The sequence below is a fragment of the Protopterus annectens genome, chromosome 7.part0 (genome assembly GCF_019279795.1).
Source record: "Protopterus annectens isolate FY-2018-M chromosome 7.part0, PAN1.0, whole genome shotgun sequence".
NCBI lineage: Eukaryota > Metazoa > Chordata > Ceratodontiformes > Protopteridae > Protopterus > Protopterus annectens.
In genome coordinates, this window is record NC_056739.1 from 430,922,614 (window position 1) to 430,937,662 (window position 15,049).

The window sequence follows — 15,049 nt, forward strand, 5'->3', positions numbered from 1 at the left end:
CCTGTTACAAGTGTGAGGCCCCATAATACAAGTCTCAGCACTTTAAAAATTAAAATTTAACTTCAGTAAAAAAAAAAGCAGTGAACTACAAACCCTGCTGTTAAAGCTTTAAAGTGTTTTCTCAGTGGGACGTCATCCCCCGCACACCAGATGTGTGTGTGTGTGTGTGTGTGTGTGTGTGTGTGTGTGTGTGTGTGTGTGTGTGTGTGTGTGTGTGTGGGTTACTTATATACACTTTAATTCTGCTATCAGTACACCTCAGGTTAAGTGTTATACTACGACATACTGCTGACACAGAATTAGCATATATTCCCCTTAAATGCCCATAAATTTCCACAATCCTAATACTCACACTTTTGTTCCTCAGACATTCTGTGGGCACCCCATTTAATTTCCTCTGGCTTGAAACACCAACTAGCTCATCCTGTTTTACCAAGCAACCTTCTGTAGGTTAACATGTTTTAAGATGGCCATTGTGGGAACTTTCTTACTGAAATTTCTTTTTAATTTTTTTATTACTCCTTACACCCACAGCCTGTTGACTATTAGCCCCCTCTCTGCCAGTTGGCGTATTTATTCCCTACACTTGGTCAAAATTCAGCCGAGAGGGACCATCATTTAGATAGCTATTTTTGGTGGTTAGAAGTTTTTCTTTTCAGCCCTACCATCCTCATGAATGCCCAGCTTGTGGAACCAGAGGAGGGAGAGTCAATGGGCTATTTGCACTTGTTTTCTCTTGCTTCTGTAAGGGATGTTGCCAGTATAAACTGTGTCCCTTACCTTGAGCATGGGAAGTGGTTTCCCTGGTCACCAATAGAGAAATTGCTCTCCTTCATGTGCACCCAAAAACCTGCTATCCCCACCTCTGGGGAGAAGCAAGTGGACCACACCCCTTCATTAGTCTCCATCCGTGTCAGGCTCCTTCATTGCTGGGGCTGTTAATCAAACTTCATTTTCCTAGGTCACAGTAAGGGCTCTATCTTGCTGAGTTATGGAGACAGGCTATTTCTTAATGAAATGTGAGATTTTTTCAGAATAAACCAGACCCTCAACCGATATAACAGACTTGCTATCACTTTACTACCAAAAATAAAGAGTTTCTGTTCTAGAATTTGAGATGTTTCTGTAGTTTTATGTCATGCAAGTTGTTTGTTGCAAAGTATTACAAAGATTTCCCCTCTTTTTATATTTTGATCATTAGCCTGCTTCATCAGTGAGATTTTTTTTGTAATATTACAAAGACATGCGTCTGGAGCATTTCTCCCCAGGGCTCCACTGAAAACTGGCTCATTCCAAGTCGGACTTTCCCGGTTAACAAGTGTAAAATAAAATAAATAAATAAATGAAATTTTTTTTTGTAATACTGCTCTAATAGCAATATTGCAATAAACATTCACAATATGATATGCATTTTTAGTTTTTCTATAGTAAAATGATTATAACCCTCTGTGTAGAAAGTGCATATCCTCACTGTGTCTGCTTGAGTTTTTACTGGGTTAGGCAGTTTTCTCCTGCATCCCAGAATAGGTCAGTTGGGTGAACCTTCAACTTGCCTGTAGGAGTGGATGCCATTTTGAAGGTCTCATGATGGGTTGGTGCCCCTTTCAGGATTAGTTCACAGCCTTGTACCAAATGAGTGCCAGGATATGCTACTTTGACTATGTAATACTGCACTACATTAACTGGGTTATCAGAGAATGAATGGAAGATTGAAAGAGTGCTTGCAACATTTGTGTTTCATTTGGTTAAAATGTGCTGTGTATTCTTTGTAAAGAACCAAACATTGCCTCTTTCAGTGTGAGTTTTTGTGGTGGTGGGGGGTCTGGGTCTTATGCACTGTTACTGAAATGCAACCAATGGCACCAGCACGTTTCTGTATCTCTTTGTGTGGCAAGCTATCCTTACAAATACCTGGGTTTCAGCTTTTAGCGGGCTTGTGTATTTAAGTTGCTTGTACAGCTACATTCATCACTGACTGTACTTCAACAGCAGACACTCTCTCTTGGTCTGCCCAGCTGCTTTACTCTGTTTTATACTTTGCTTGCGCTTGCCACAAGAATCACTCAGCCTCTGTAGCTCACTTCTCTGTGCAACAATTTCAGAAGAAGTTTCTTTGGATAAAACCTGCTTGATGTTTGCAGTTATGCATTATTCATCAACAGTATGCAGTTTGCAGTAAGGTGTATAGTCCCACAAATTGACCCACGGTATTTTTTACCTTCATCTTATCAAACAAAGGCATAACAAAAATGTATGTCCTTAACTTGAGCTCATACCCCAACTATTCTCCAAATTAGAAAGCAGGAGAGTTTCCTTGGTGCCTTGCCCAAATTTCCTTTTCAGTATAAATACCACACCAAGTGTTACTGTAAAAAGGCCATAGAGTTATTAGGATCTAGTCAGTGCACAAAAACGACATATATATAAAAATAGATAAAATATATAAAGCTTCACGAACCTTTGGTGCTACGTTGGTTCAGAGCTTAAGCTTTCTACCTTGCAGGTTCAGTGTCCTAAGTTCAATTCTGAATTTAAATACTACCATTGTGGATTTTGTCATTTATTTTCTATATCTTTGCATTTTTTTCTATCGCTTTGTATTTTTTCTTCAGGTAGTTTGTATTCCTCCCTTTCTCAAAATCTGCTGCTTGGTTGGCTGCTATAAAACTTTCCATACATATGTTGTATTTATATTCATCCTTGTTATAGTAAATATTGTGACTGAAAGGAGGTCCACATAGTACCATTTCACCTATCTGGTTAGGAAACTAATGTATTACAAAACTGAAATGCTAGACTGTAGGCATCGGCTGTGTCTACATTTCATTCATCCATAAGCATTCCTTGGGCTACTTGTACAAATGGTATATCTGGGTTCTGTATTCAGGGGATGCATTTAGGTTTTAAATAGGAAAGGGTGCATGTTTTAAAACTGTGTTTGCTACAAACATAGCCACTATGAAAGTAGGCTGTTCATTTATATGCAGTTTATACAGCAGTACTCAGCAGCTGCTGACCTATAGCACAAAGATGAATAAAAGACGTGCAGTTATGTGAAAGTTACAAAGGTGTAAATTATACAGGACCACTGTAGCTTATCACTGTTGTCATCAAACATGAAGCTCACTAAAAGGAAACAGGATTGCAGATTATATCTAACAAATAGAAGCAGAAACAGATATTAATATTGAAAAGGATTTATTTATTTGGTTGGTTAGTTGGTTTTACACATTGGTGACCAGAATGGGCTAGCTGGGCAACCCTCTAGTTACAAAGGAGACATAGAAACAGAAGCTCCTGAACGTCTTACGGTAAATTAATGAAAAGCATGCTAATATAGTGTATGTCTATAACTTACAAAATATAAAAATGATATCAAATAATTCTATATGATTTACAAAATGCAAAAAAAAAAATACAGATTAGTAAGAATTAAGGAGAAGCATACGTAATATATTGACCCTATTTCTGAAAGGTACATTTTATTTATTTTCTAATTAGATAAGCCTAGAAGGTACATGTTTCTTTTCAAAGGACTCACAGTAGCACTGTCATGTTATTTGTTTAGATATACATATTTTACAAGTGCAGATTGAAGGAACTGCAGCCATGACAAGAGTATGAAGGTCATTAACAGATCCTAGCCTTCACTACCTACTTAACGAAACTGACAAAAGACGAAAACAGTTTAACATTAAAGTGCACATACAAGAATAGTACTTAACTTCTAATAAAACAAGTATACTTACATGATAACTGTATATTTTTTATGATTCACTAAATTTAATAAACTTATCTAAAGGAGGACCAAGGAATGGCAATGGCTGAAAAGATGCTAATGCATGAATAGTCCAGTTTGACCAAATCATTTTATAATAGTCCTTATTCCACTCTGAAATTCTGGGGACAGTGAAATCAGTCCACCTACTGTGTATTTTTCTGAATGATTTTTTTCCTGGTCAGTGCTGCTCTCAAGATTGCCAGCGGACAGTCTCTCCAATAAATAAACGAAGTGCAAAAGCATGAGCGCCAGCAGTTTATCTCTTTCCATGTTTACTTACAGACACAGCGAATGGTGCTAACATGGAAGGACACACTGTGGGTACATTCACATCATTCTATTTTCTGTAGGGCACTCTCAATTTACTATATTTTACTATATAATTAATAAACATTTTTGTTCATTAGTGACATCCTAAATCTAATGTTCTGTGGAACTGAGATATATTCTACACACTAGGTTATAGTTTGCTAATTTGCCAGTGTTTTTTTTTTCTTATATTATTGCCATACCATCTTAGTGTGGATGGCACATTTCTCATCAGCCTCTGTATTTCAGCTAGCATGAGAACACAGCCCCATTGTAAGACATAAGCTAAGATTATTGGAATCTGCTGCTTGATGCTCCCCACCCAAGGCCATGGTGGATACTTACCTGGAGCAAGTTAATTTCCTCGCCTACTCAGAGACTCCTATCATGCAGACATCATTCTCATCCAAATTAATTACTAACTACTTTGGAATAAACTTGTTTGAGCAAGCAGTAGTTGTTTGGTTCAGAAAGAAATGAGTATTTGAGTCAACGAGGATGTTACTTGCAGCTTTTGCATAGTTTCCTTTTTATGGAATTCTTCTAGTTTGTAATTCCCGTACCCAAATAACTGTGAGTAGTATGTAACCTGCGCAGTCTGTTCATAAACTAAATGAGTTTTTGCTATCCAGACCTATAGAAACATTCAGCGTTATGTGGAGCTTTATGTCAGTACCCTCAAGCTTAATTATTTATGCAATGCTTGTACTTGTTTGGGTTTAAAAATGAAAGGAGGGGGGCTTTCATCATGCTTTTGTGACAGCAGGATATAAGGAAAGAGGAAGGGCTCTGTTTTTTTCATTTATTTAATTAATTTTGTTATCCAAATGGCTGAAGTGGTTCAAGGATCCTTTTCTGCCATAACCTGTGCCATAAGTGACAGCAGCAACAAAGGATGCTTACAAGGCAGTGGTACATAATAGTAATGATAGATACATTACTGCAAAAAGAATCAGGCATTTACATTAAGCAGAAAAAACAGACAAACAAAAAAACAATTATTTATAGTACTAAAATAGTACAGCACACAGGTATGTGCCTGAAAGAAGAAAGTGTCTGTAATTCAGTAAAAGGCTAACTGCCAGCACTAACTGTCCAGTGCAAGTTGGTCAATTAGCACGACAAGGAGAAAAATATGATTTAGAGACAGGCATGGTAGCAATGAAGATGTCCTCATTATTCACTCATTACCATATCTCTGAATCTAACAGTATCACTGTCAGACCTGACCGAACTAGTATTCTCCTTAGCAGCCCATGCATCATGTTAACAAAGGCACTCCCCATATCCACAGACACACACACACACACACACACACACACACACACACACACACACACACACACACCAACGAACACAAACACACATACACACACTCCCTCATTCTGACATCCATGAAGCCATGCATCCATATAAACATACAAACACGCACACACACACACACACACACACACACACACACACACACACACACACACACACACACACACACACACACACACACACACACACACACACACACACACACACACACACACACACACACACACACACACACACACACACACACACACACACATGTGCACACACACACACACACACACACACACACACACACACACACACACACACAAACACACTCACATTCATGCAGCCTCATTTACGCCCCAACAGATATGCACACACATCTAAACACATTAATACACACCTCCACTCTTTCGTGTTTGCTGAATGCACTTGTACAGTGAGTACTCCCATAGTAGTGAAGGGGTGACAGCTGTGTTGTTATGGCATCCACTTTTTTCCTTCTAAAATAAAATATAGAATCTCTTGGCCAAGCACATCAAGAACCATGGACATTTCCCTGGAAAACACATGACTAATTAGCATTATCCACTCTGGATTGCTGCATCAGCATGCATCTTCTCTTGTGACACCACTCTCCATGTTGAGGCCTTGCAAATAGAAAATCTTAGCAGTAATTAGGTCTCTGAATCAGAAAGGCTTAACATGATGCAGAAACGTTCTATGCTAAGGCTTCTACATCATACTAAGCCTTCCTGAATCCCATGGAGCTTCATAGTAGATACCTAATACATCATACAGTGCAATCTGCTGTGAACATTTGGTTGTTTTGATCACTTATGGTTGCTTCAATTCTGGGAATGCAAAGTCTAACAATTGCCAGACAAATGTTCAGTAGCATACTTTGCTAAAAGGAAGTCATTACTCTGGTCTGCAGTTCACAAAAGAGGGTGGTCTTTCCTCATTAGGAGGTGAAGAGAGTATCCTGTTAACTGACTTGACGAGTACAGATGCACAAACATATACATTTGAATCCTAAGTATTAGCAATTGCTTTGCTGTCTACCAAAGTGGAAGAGAATAGATGTTGTCATCTTTGTATTCTTACCCATTGAATATTGAAAAGCTGATACTCCTAACTGGTACTATGGAGCAGCCTTTCTGGGGTTCTAAATGCTTTTGGCTGAGATCAGGAAGCAGAACTGACCCGATGTTTGCAGTGAGACAAATAATGGAATAGAAGTTACAGATGAAGAAAAAGTCCAACTGGGCTTTGCTATATATAAAGAAAACATATGACAAGGTCCCAAGAAAACTCATTTGGGCAGTTCTATGATGGGTTGAAGTCCCTTAAACACTGGTAGGATAAGTGCTCACTGGGTGCAAGGGCCCAGTGACACAAGTAAAAAGCAGCTGTACTTGTGATGTACTCATGTCACTGGGCCCTTGTACAGAGTGACAGAGGGGATCACAGAGGGAGTGATTGTGCATCAGTGTTCAGCTCTGAGTCCACTCCATTTTCATTCTGGTGATGGACTACATTAGTAAACAGGTCAGAGGGACAGATTAACAAAGTTGCTGTATGTGGATGACGAGGAATTACAAACAGACTGTCAATGAACTTCAGCAAATGATAGGGGCAGGGCTATGGAAATGTGAAGGCACATGGGATGAAACAGTTCAGACAAAACAGTGGTCATGGGCGCAAATGGGGGAATTGGAGGAAGCTGAAAACTGAGAAAGAATGGGAAAATAGTGTAACAGGTTAACAGTTTCACGTAGCTGGAATCAAACGAGCTACAGCCAAATGACAGAAAATGTCAGGTGTAGTACGAGAAAGAAGAAAGCTAAAGCAGCTGAAAAGTAAGGTGTACAAAAATGATGTAACAGAAACCTGGGCAGTGAAGTCAAGGCAGCTGAAAAAGCTGGAAGTGATGGAAATAAGGTACCTGAGATGGGTAGTAGGAAGCACAATATGGAACAGATGAAGAAAGGAGGACATCACAGCAGAAGCTGAAGAAGTCCCAGTTGCAGAGAAAGTTAAGCAAAACAAATTACAGTGGTTCAGTCACATGTTCAAAGTAATAGATGATTTGGTAAGGAATGTTGGGAAAGAGGATCCAGAAAGGCAGTGGATGGATGGATTTCTTGAGAGAAGACCTGCAACAGTCATACATGGCTATCAAATGCATCACCCCAATCCCATGTTAAAAATGAGATATAAGGGTTAGATGACGATGATTTTACTTTAAAGTGACAATGGTGCAAACAGTTAATTACAGTCAGTTACACACACACACACATCAGTATAGATGTGTTAATGATGGGCATCTACATACAACAGAGCACTTTAGAGAAGACGTTGGTGAATTTTATCTATCACAGCTGTATGTATTTTTCCATCAACCACTAAATATGTCAACTGTAGATTAACCTTGCATACAGTCTTTCTGATAGTGTATAGCATGCACTCAGAGTTTGAACCTTCCCCATCTCAAGGTATATAAAGGCTAACCGGGTATTTTCTCATTCAGCTTGACACTTATCTTTCACTTGGCACTAATATTTAAAGCACAGCCATTGTGACACCATACATGTTTCATGATTACAAGAGGAAATGAGTCCATTAGATTTCTTTGTCAGTCTGGTGGGATATTGTGACACCACAGAAAAGCAAAGATAAATTCAGAACCTCTGAACCACGGCAAAAAAACAAAAAAAGCTTTGGCTGGTATAAGAATTTATGCAATGCAGACCCTGGTTACACACTTTGGTGCTGTGTAAATTAAAGCGGTGCAGAGGTCTGACTAATGCCATTGAAGGTAAAGGTCTTTTTCTGCAGCAATAACTTATTAGTTTATTTTTTGTCCTTATTCAATGGTCTTGTAGAATAAAGAAATCCTTTTTCAGGGAAGACATAAAAATTAATACAATGCACCAAACTGACTACACATACTATGAAACCAAGGGCATGAAGCTCTAATTCCATATACATTGCCATTGCTTGCTATTAAAATAGTTGTGCGGATGTATATGTGGTCATCTTTCAATCTCAAAGGATCATGGGTTTGTGCCCTTGTTGGACTGATTCAAGCAACGTCTTCTGTGGCTGTGCAATCCAATATGGGAGTGGTAGTCATTTCTGCATTCTGAGCAGCAGTAGGCAGATGTTGGTCTGGCATCATAGGCAGAAATCTTCCTGAGGGTTCTCTTATCCTCTGTTGTCCTTGTCAAGGTGGTTTCATATATAGCAAGTGCTTCTTTCACTTCCCATGTCCAGGCATATTTGTCTGAGGCAAGAGAGCACCAGGTGTTTACACTGATGGAGAAAGCACTGAGGTCATCCTTGCGTATGTCCTTGTACTGAAATTTGGGTCATCCTTTTGGTCTCTTTCCATATTCCAGCTCTCCTAAAAGGAGTCTTTCTGTATTTGGTCATCCATCATGTGTGAGATGTGACCCAGCCACAAGCTTCTGTAACAAGAGGGTGAAAATGAAGGTGATGCTCATCCTCTCAAGCTCTGTGCTGTTGGGGATCTTTTTCTGCCATGAGATACCAGGTATGTGCCTAAGGTACCTCATATGGAATACATTGAGCTGCTGCTCCCGTTTTGGGCAGCAAGTCCATGTTTCACTGGCATACAGTAATGTGCTCAAAACACAGGCTGTGTAAACCTGCACATTGGTGTGCACAGTGAGCTTATTATTAGATCATACTTTCTTCATCAACCTGAAAATGTTGTGTTGGCTCTTCCAATGCACTTGTTGATCTTTCTATCAAGCGGCAAGTTGTCAGAAATTGTAGAGCTTAGGGACTCAAAGTCATGGATGACCTCCAGCTCGTAGTCATTCACCCTGATTGATGGCTCATTGCCCACATTTTGGCCCACATAGGTCTTCTTTATTCTAATTGTGAGATCAGATTCATGCATGCATCCACAAAGCAAGTCATGAGTGACTGAAGTTTCTACTACTTGTGAGCAGCAATAGCTACATCATCAGTGAACGGGAACTCACTTAGACACTTCATAAGCACCATGGGCTTTGATCTAAGCCTCGACAGTTTGAAGAGGTTGCTGTCCATTCTGGTTTGGAGAAAGATACCCTCTGTATCAAATTTTAAGAGAACTAAAAAGAAGATACCAAGCTATATTGGAGCCAGTAAACAGCCCTGCTTCACTCCACTGAGAATCTCAAAAGGTTCAGATGTGGATCCATCATACATGATGATCCCCTTCATGCCTTTATTGATGGCCTTGATAATGCTAAGCAGTGTTGGAGGATAGCCTATATTTACCAGAATCTCAAACAGACCTTTCCTACTGATGAAGTCAAATACTACACAAACCAAAAAGAAAAGATAAACTGAAGACCACAGACGAAGAATCCACTTAAAACACCAGTTTATTGCACCTCTAGCACTTCGGCAACCACCTTCAGGGAGTATAAAACATCACATAACTTACACAGTATATATACCCTAATACATCTAACAATTAAACAAGCAGCCTAAACCAATTAATCAATAAACATTAAAAAATACTTAATACTACTTTCTCATCAGATAAGAAGCCTCCAGTTACATTCCACATTCAGACTCTGAGGAAATAAAGTGTCATATTTCAAAATAAAAATACTTTCTTTATATAACAATTTCTTTTTATACAAGTCATCAGAAAATACACCCTTCATAATATGCTCTAAGATAGTGGCTTGTAACCCATTTGGGTTAGAATTGTGAACCAGCATAAAATGTTTAGCAACAGGGCTATCTTCTTTATTATTTATAATATTCCTGACATGCTCCTGCAGTCTACTTTTAAACTTCCTTTTACTTTCTCCTACATATACAAGGTTACACGGACATTTCAACGCATAAATAATACCTTCAGTATTACAGCTACATATATTTTTAACCTGAAATACATGGCTATTTATATACTTAAAAGTTGGAACAATATAATAACATACATGATGAAGTAAAATGCCTTGGCCAGATCAATGAAGGCAATAAGCAGAGGTTTGTTCTGCTCATTGCAATTGTCTTGTAGTTGCCTAACTAAGAAAACCATGTTTATAGTAGATCATTCAGCTTTGAACCTACAATGAGATTCGGGATAAACTCTCTCTGCAAGAATGTGGAAACTCTTCAGGACAACACGTGCAGTTTCCCCATGGTACTGAAAAGTGAGATGCCATGATAGTTGTTACAATCACTTTTGTCACCCTTATTCTTATAGATAGTAACTATGTTAGCACTCCTCATATCTTGCATTACACTGCCTTCTCTCCAGCATTGGCAAAGTATTGCAGGCAGCTCTGAGATTAGGGTATAGAATAAGATACCATTGGCACATTTAAAGATTTCTGAATGAATACCATCTTTCTCAGGATCTTTTCCAGAAGAGAGTGCTTATAGTGCATCATTGAGTTCCTCCAAGGTGGGCTCAGCACTGAATTCAGTTATAGTTGAGAAAGGCTCAGTGGCATTCAGGGCTTTCTCCGTAACTATGTTCTCACTGGCATACAGCTGTGAGTAGAGTTCCACCCAGAATTTCATCTGTTTGGTTCTGTCCTTCAAGACTTCACCTATGACTGACTTAAGTAGGATGATCTTCCTTTGTGAAGGAATGTGGGGCAAGTGAGACTTGTCAACCTGGGAAGGCAGCCCATCTAAGAGAAGGTAAACTCTGATATAAAATTTCCATTGCCTTGTGGCAATACCAAGTCATGGTGAACGCTTCGGGAGTAAAGCCCAAGGAAAAATCTGGTGATGGAGCCCCTAAGGCCATTTGAGGTTACACCCAAATTCAGTCTGTAAGCAGCTGCAACACTGATGGCAAATTATTCTGGCCTTGCCTTTCCCCATGGATTACATCAGTTGCTTGGCGAGGGAGAACATTGCTGCTGGGCATCAGCTGTTTTCTTAAAATTCACTTGCCTAGGCCTGTGCCCTGGAGAGGGGATATATATATATATATATATATATATATATTTTTTTTTTTTTCTGAAATGCTATTATTCAATGACTGATGTTGAAGCAAGATGATCGATATTGGTTGAAGCACTTTTTATCATGTGACTGGAGAAAAGAAGCCTATTAGAATTCTTCTTCTTTTCCCAGTTAGGGGTCGCCACAGCAGAACAACAGTCTGCAAAACAATTGGCAGTGGAGTTTTACGGTGTTGAGTTGTCAGCCCGGCACTCAACCTTCCACAGAAGTCACACACTCACACCTAAGGCCAATTTAAAGTGTTCAAATCTACCTATAGCATCTCTTTGGGATGTGGGAGGAAACTGGGGCACCCAGAAGAAACCCACATTACCACAGGGAGGGCATGCAGACTCCACACAGAAGGCACCCCAGCCGAGAATTGAACCAGGGAACCTCTTGCTGTGAGGTGGCAACGCTAACTGCTGTACCACTGCGGCTGCCAAAGAAGCTTACTAGAATATACTTTGTTAAGAAATAAACTACCTGTGTCACTTTCAACTATTTTAAAAAAAGCAAAATGGACTGACTGGACTAAAAAAAAAAAAAAAAAAAAAAAAGCAGAAAAAAAAAAGCAGAAAAGGAATAAAAGTCTCAAAACATTTCAAGAAACATTATTTGCTCTTACTACAAACTAGATTATCTCTTTTTGAATTGTTAAACTATAAACTATTTGTCATTTCTTTAAATCAAATGTTGACACCTGTTCCTCCAAAAGCCATGTATTTATTAAGTGAAATTTGTTTTGTTCAGGACTTCCAGCTGTCTAGATTAATATATCTTGCAGGTGTAACCCTTTCACCTTTTTTATCTTTGTCTCTTTGTTCAGAAAAAATCATTGATGTGTCTGAGATGACAAAATTTTAGAAGGGGAACAATGTCGCAAGAGTAACACCCTTACAGAAACTGAAACAGCCAGAAGCAGCAAATAGTACAGACAGAAAAATGTTAGAAGTTCAATTGTCTGGTTCAGAAGGGAATCTAAGGAGAGTGTCATCTCCAGATTCCTAGGATGAGAAAATTGTGAAACAAAGAAAACCAGATTTGGTTTGCTGTATGTGCAAGCAAGGGGTGCCTATGTATGCATATGCATAAGAAAGACATATTTCATACCCTAAATAAACTATTTTCAGAAGAAAACTATAGTTTTACTGATAAAACTGAGAAAAAGTATATGTTATACAGGAATCCTATTGAAATTGTGTCATGCTAACGACAGTGTGCTTAGATTGCTATGAACACTAAATGTATCTTTTATGATTTACAACCAGTTGTAACTTGCTTAATGAAAGTTTCTTTCTCTCCCTCTCTCTTTTTCTCTCTCTCTCTTGCTTTACTAATTATTTGTTTCTGCCTGATGTTATGATTAATACATCATACATGTTAACAGATCTGTTGCCATTTCCCTTCCAGGTGTCTGCATGCCTACTTCTGGGCTTGAAGGTCATGGGTTCAAATCCCACATTAAGCTTGGGCTTATGCCATGTACATGACAGGAGGCATGAAAAATAGCTGCACTGATGAGACTGCACTGGAGTATGAGAAAATGCAAACAAATAGTATAAAAAAAACTGAAGAACATCAAGTGGCATGCAGAAGGAGGGAAGCATGTGTTCTGCATGAAAATGTACTTTCAAAAGGAAGCAAGAGTTTATTGGGTCATTTATGCATTTATTCATTATCATGGAATGTAACCTGATCCAATACAGCACTTTATTTATGCTACTGGACCTGCTTTTAGACTATATAAACCTTCATGTTTTAATTAAAAGTTATTTTGTGTTTTAACATATGATTGTGTGTTATTGTATTCTTTCTGAACTCACTGTACAGTGCTTACATCTAAGCATTTAACTAAATATTGATTGACTTACTGATATGTTTTATCCACAGTCTGTGCTGAAGTCAAAACTACATATATAGTTCATAGGTTCATAGGTAAGTACTAGGCTAGCTAACCATGTGGGCCATTTTAAATGTATCCAGTTTCCCTTTTTGTGCCTGAAACAACCTATCCCATTTGGTTATAGATTGGCCTTACCCATCCTATGGTTGCTAATTATATATTACCCCCTAATGAGAATAACTGGGATCATACCAAGATAATTTGGGGGGACTCGTGCATGGGATAAAGCATTTAGGTGCTACCTCTATCCATTAGTAGTACAGGTGGCAGCCCTGGGGTAAATTTTCTGTTTCCCATCCATAGATCTAAGCTGCACTTTAATATGGACTGGGATGAACTTTATTTTATATGGACAGGAGTCTGTTTCAGAGTAGTGATGTCCTCTTTGAGATATACCTGTCTCTCCAAACTGTTCTGTTGATGTTTAAGAAGAAGTTTGGATCCCTAGACCAAGTATATCTGATACCATCTGACTTGCTGATGTGTGGTAAATCCATCAGTAATGGATTGCAGGATGCTTTGCATACCGGACACAGATCAGCTTTTAGCAGTCTGCAGGATAATAAGTATAGTGTTAGGGTTTGAGTCTGTCCATTTATCCAGCTCCCTCTCAAAATGCTGAGTGCCAAAGAGCTGAAAAAAACTGAAACCCGGAGAACAGCAAATCTTAAAAAAATCCATCTTCTACTTAAAGCCCCCAATGGGAGATTCAAGCCCCCCACAGCCCTCATGAACATAACTAGCCCAACTCCAAGATTGCCATTCCTCAGATAAAATGGAATATTCTGAGAAATGGCATCTTGGACTTAGTATATACAAGTCCAATCTTTCTGCCATCCAGACACAGCATTTCAGAACTCACTCTAGTGGGTCCTGACATTTCAAGTGGTTTCTTGTATCCTTTTAGTAAGATATCTCTGTGGGCTTTCCAGTTGTTGCATGTGTCTTGAATGATACATGCCAAAGGGGCATTATATTCAATGACTGCCCTAATGAGGGCTAAGTAAAGGGGGGCATTGACATCCCTAAATCTAGGCACAATCCCTTTCTTTATAAGCTGTGCAATACAGAAGGACTTTCTTACAACTATGGACATATGGTCAAAAATGAGGTCACTGTCCACATAAGTTCCCAAATCCCAAACAACAGGGTCAATTGTTAGAGGCATATTGTCAATGTAGTAGTTCCCTGAGGTAGGTGACTTAACAAAGGATACAAAAATGCATTTTTTTGGCATTTAGTTTCAGTCCCTGATTTTTGACACCAATTATTTTTTTGGAACAAATATTCCTGCAGGATGGATAAGTTATTTGGGAATTCAGTGACTGCTCCTAGCTTGCAGTCATCTGCAAATTTAGTCATCCAGAGCCATTTGGTATTGGCTTTTACTTTAGAAAAGCAGATGCGCAACAGGAGAGGTCTCAGCATGGAACTCTGGGGGACTCCATTGCTGACTGGTCTCTTTGTGGAGGTAACTTCCCCTATTTTGATTATCTACAGCCTCCTATCTACGAGCTAGTTGACAATCCAGTGGGTGACATAGGGTTTTATTCCCAGTTTATTTACCTTTTCTACTATGCCTGACTGGGGAATGGAAATGACTCCGGCTAAAACTTCAAACTTAAAACCTGAAACTTTAATATGGTAAGCGCTTTCATTCTTTACATAGAACTTCATCAGACAATGTTCACAAAGTCAAAACCATTGAAATAACTTCTCATTAGATCACATGATTATGCTTCTCAATGAGTTAACCC